The 5,133-nt window shown below is 46.9% G+C and overlaps 1 pseudogene across 1 annotated transcript; it reads right to left on the bottom strand.

Annotated features, from left to right (window-relative positions):
• Window positions 1-564: 564 nt before the first annotated feature.
• On the bottom strand, window positions 565-3,844 carry LOC308524496 (DDB1- and CUL4-associated factor 13-like; annotated as a pseudogene). The gene is made up of 2 exons: window positions 3,190-3,844; window positions 565-1,231 (listed from the first exon to the last, which is right to left on the bottom strand). The product of its transcript is annotated as a DDB1- and CUL4-associated factor 13-like (transcript).
• Window positions 3,845-5,133: the final 1,289 nt, after the last annotated feature.

The raw sequence follows: 5,133 nt of genomic DNA, 5'->3' as shown, positions 1-5,133 counted from the left end.
GTCTTAAACGTAAATTTAAATGCACAGTGTCTATAATAGATCAGAGTGTAAAATTATATTTGCTATTTCTATCAGAAAAAATAAGTTAGTTTGCAAATACTCTCTAATCTTCCAGGAAATAAGAAAGCAGATCAAGGATCAGATGTTGCATAGTTTTATCAACTAGGCCACCTTTGACAGATAATTTTTCAGGGTAGCTAAAATGAGCAATGGTGAAGCTCTACAAATATAACTAAACCATCTGTTATACTAGAGCTAGTACAGCTGACCCCATGAGCAGTTGAAAATCCACATATAACTTTGGTCAGCCCTCCACATTCACGGATTCCCAACCTCCAGTAGAAAATACTGTTTTGATCCAAGGTTGGTTGAATGCATGGATGCACAACCCAGGAATACGAAGAAACGACAGTATATTTAATGAAAAAAAAAAATCTGCATGTAAGTGGATCTGGCCAGTTCTAACCCATGTTGTTCAAGGATTAACTGTATTTTTGTTTTTAGAGTTTATAAATCAAAATGTAACAAATAATTATAAGCCAGTATTGGCAGGAATACCAAATATTATTTCACAACTGCCACTATGTGTTTCTTCTTCTCTGACACAATTGGCACAGATCCAGGCTTGCTATGCTTGAGACAATTCACTTCCTTCCATGGGCGAGCTTCTTTCATGGTGCGCTGCTCTTGAATTTGGCTGTAGATCGGTTTTGGTAGATGGCGGTGACAAGCGATACGTTTTATATGAGGATGATGTTGAAATTTCTCCTTCAACTTCTGGTTATAATTTTTGGCTGCCTTTTCTTGTGATGTAAGCACACCCAATTTTTCAGAAGCATTAGCTTTCCACAGAGGAATGTTCATTTCATCAGATCCACACATAATGTACTTGCTATCCGAAGTCCATTTTACACAGATAACATGTTGCATTCTCTTTATGTGATATACTTCCCTGCTTCTACTTTTGTCCACAAGAAAGATTCGAATAGATTTATCAAAACTAGAAGATACAAACTCTTTCCCAGTGGGAGAACAATCCAAGTCCAGCACTGCAGACACGTGATCCATGTGCACCATCACAGGAGTGTCCAGTGCATGCATATCAAAATTATGTAAGTTGTAATCTTTATTTGCTGCAGTAAAAATGAAGGCTTCCAACAAATTGTATTTGTTCTCATATCTAAGATGATCTTTTTCAGAGAAGTAGCTTGCCTCATATCATATAGTACTACTATGTTGGGGTCCAACCCAGCAAGTCCAGGGGTTCCCAAAGGTGTGGACGGAGTCGGTGAAGAAGGAATGACACAGAGACAGTGTTCAGTTGATCAGCAGCCTAGCCAGGTTGTCTAGCCAGGTTCTAGCCAGGTTCTGTAGCCAGGTTCTGTAGCCAGGTTCTCCAGCCAGGTTCTGTAGCCAGGTTCTGTAGCCAGGTTCTCTAGCCAGGTTCTCCAGCCAGGTTCTGTCTTTAGTCTCCTGTTAAATCTGTATTTATACCAGTTGATTTTAATCCCTTCCCTTCTATTCCAAAGGTTAGGGTGTTTGTTAACTCCATTCCAAGGTCACTACTCTATTGTTCTGTTAAGTTACAAGGAAGTAACTGAAGTATATTATCCTAAGTAAAGATTATGTAGCTTAAGCGTGATTGTTCATAGTTAAAGTGATTAACTACCCGCCTGGCACTTAGTTAAGGGGTTTTACTGATTTATTCCCTTCCTTAGTCCTGTTAATCCCTAACTCCAGGGGAAAATCCCCACCTGGAGAAACAACCTTTCTCGGAGAGGTTACCTTGATTAAAACACATAGCGCTAAGTAGGGGAGCAAACATATTAAGAACAGCATGCCGTATACGCCAGGCCTCTTGAAACATATGCTGTGCAGATGTTTCTTCCCTGCAGCAACTGTGTCAAGCAGCAAGGATGGACCGGCTTCCGGCACTACTAGTGGCCCAGTGCACGAAATCATGCACATTAAAAGGGAATTAATTAGAGGAAATATATTTTTTTACCATTCTTTTTTTTAAAATTTCTTAAAGTATTACAAAGAGTATTACACATGTCTCCTTTTTTCTCCCCCTTGACATTCCCCCGGCTTCCCCCAACCCCCAGTGTCTTGTGTCCATTAGTTATTCTCATATACATGCATATAAGTCTTTCAGTTCATCTCCTACTCCCCCCAACTCTCCCCAGGGTTCCCACTGTAGTTTGATATTCTGCTCAATGCTGCTCTGCCTCTGTATCCAATTTTGTTCATCAGTCTATAATGTTTCTTATTATCCATAAATGAGTGAGTTCATGTGGTATTTTTCTCAGCTTCCCAGGGGCCGTCTCAGTATCACAGGGGCCATCTCAGCCTCACAGGGGCCATCCCTGCCTCACAGGGGCTGTCCCAGCCTCACATGGGGCTGCCTCAACCTTACAGGGGGTGTTTCAACCTCACTGGGGCCGTTTCAACCCCATCTGGGCCGTTGCAGGCTCACTGGGGCCATCTCAGCCTCACCGGGGCTATTTCAGCCTCACTGGGGCTGTTTCAGCCTCACCGGGGCCAATTCAACCTCACTGGGGCCATTTCGACCCCACCAGGGCCATCTTGACCTCACTGGGGCCATCTCTACCTCACCAGTGCCAATTCAATCTCACCAGGGCTGTCTCAACCTCAATGGGGCTGTCTCTGCCTCACCGGGGCTATCCCAGCCTCACCGGGGCCGTCTCAGCCTCACATGGGCCGTCTCAACATCACATGGGCTGTTTCAACCTCACTGGGGCCGTTTCAGCCCCACTGTGGCCGTTACAGGCTCACTGGGGCCGTCTCAGCCTCACTGGGGCTATCTCAGCCTCACCGGGGCCATCCCAGCCTCACTGGGTCTGTCTCAGCCTCACAGGGGCCACCTCGACCTCACTGGGGCTGTCTCAGCCCCACCGTGGCCATTGCAGGCTCACTGGGGCAGTTGCAACCTAGAGGAAATATTTTAATATTGCTGTTTACCTTTTGGTGGGGGCAGGGACTTGAGCCTCATGTACCCCAGGCTGGTACAGGGGACGGAGAAATGAACCTAAAGTCCCCAGGCTGCGCAAGTCCCTGCCCACCGATGCTGCTAGTCCCTGCCCATCCGCTCCTGCTTTACACTCAGCCTGCTGATTGGTCATTACATGACAGCGTCCTGACCAGTTTGCATATTACCCTGTTATTATATATTCCTGTCAGAAGCACAACTTTCCAAGAGAAATGTCTCAATTGGGTTAAATTTAACACTACTTATACTGTCAAATCCCGAGGTCATTGAACATATAGGACTGGTTTTCTGTTCATCCCAAATGTCTACTTCTTGTCCACATGTGGCAAAAATTTCTTCTTTCCAGTGATGATCAGTTTCTGTATACACTGTTCCTAATATTGTATGCAATGGCTCTTCCTCTTCTCCAAAGCCTGGTCCATCCATTTGCCAGTGCTTCACAGTTTTGTCATCACCAACAGAAAAAAAAGAACTCCCACAAAAACGAATACATATTCCTCATATAAAACCTTCATATACCTGTATTATAAGGATACAGTTTTGTTTGGTCAAGTTCCAAATTCTGACCTCTCCTTCACATGTCCCAGAAAGGATAGTAGCCAGGCTCTTGGGATAATTTGCCAAGCATTGACTCCATCTCGGTGACCATCCAGAGAAGCAAGGAATGGTTTTGCAAATATCCATTCCAGTTTGGTAGCATTTAAAGCGCTTACGTATTCTCATGGGACCTCAAAAGTCTGTAAGGTAGGATCATAGTTTCTTGAGCTCTCTATAAGTCCAACTTGGTTTCGTGGACATAGTTGTCTGGGTCTGGCTCAGCATCTTCACCTTCATCTTGACTGCCAGTGCTTGCCCACTCCATGAGCCTTTCCCTCCGGGTTCCAGGTACTGCCCCTTCCCCTAGCATCCCCTAACTTTTTTTAAATAAAAAAATCAAGGTTAATAGATTATACTCTGGATAGAGATATTGAGGGAGCAGAGAACTCTGCTGTACACAGGGTGTATGGAACATTCATTTACACACTGGATACACTTTACAATACTGGAAGGCACGAATACCCACGGGACATTAAGGCAGAGGAGACATGCGAGGTCTTCATGCCAAGGACACAGACCCTCCCTCGGAGCCTGACAGGTTACAGGTTAACACTGAGGGGAGCAGTGACTGGTTAATGAGAGTTAAGGGGACCCTGGCCAGGACACTTGAGGAGCACACTTCGGGGAGTGCCCAGGACAATACCTGATGCCTGCTGGTTCCCAGGGACCAGGAGCGAAGGAAGGGTCCTCCCCAGGCTGAGCTGGGTGGGTGGCAGGGCTCACCTATGGCCTGTTGCTGAGGTGGTGGGCGCATCTGTCCTGTTTAATGCACATGTAAGAAGTGAAGAGGCCTGTCATACCAACTCATCAGACCAGGGACAGCTCCCTGGGATCCTGGGTGCCCGTGACCATGAGGAGGGCATCCACTGGACCATTGGTTTGAGAGCAAAGGTGCCCCGCTTCTTAAGTGCCCAGGATGGGGACTGCAGGGAAGCCCAGGCCCATGACTCCCATGGGCTATGAGTCTCACACCCTCTGGCTCTGACTTGTATATAGGCCCATCCATCTTCATCCAAAAGGTAAGGGGCCAGCCCCTGTCTGCTCCCCGATTCATGCAAGGATAGGTGGAGGGCTCCCAGGGACCAGGACTTTGGGTCTGGGGGAGCCAGCAGTCCCTGCAGCCACAGTCACAAGAGGAGAAAGTTGCCTGGGGGCCCAGGGGGAGTTTGGCACAGGAATGAGGCACTTGCATTTGGTGCTTTGGTGGGTGCTGCAGGGGGCCACCACCCTCGTGGTCCCAGCCCCTCCCCGTGCCTTGGACCCACATAGGAGCCCACCAGGCTAGTCTCTGTCCCTCATTCTTGATTTAAAGAGCTTAGGCTCCCAGTCTTGTGTGATTGGCTATTTTAAAGGAAAAAGGGAGGGGTTGACCTTTGCTATTTCAAAATGGCCACCCCCAGGGGAACTGCAAGTCAGGGAGCCAAAATGGAGGCTGCCTATACTCCTCTCTTTGACAGAAAAGATTACCTGTTTATTCTCAAAGGGGAGGTCGCAAGCCTCTGAGCCCTAGGACCAGATTACAGGCA

The sequence above is a fragment of the Myotis nattereri genome, assembly GCF_964212035.1.
Source record: "Myotis nattereri genome assembly, chromosome: 9".
NCBI classification, from domain to species: Eukaryota; Metazoa; Chordata; class Mammalia; order Chiroptera; family Vespertilionidae; genus Myotis; species Myotis nattereri.
The sequence above is the reverse complement of the archived record's forward strand: the minus strand, read 5'-3'. Positions and strand labels throughout refer to the sequence as shown.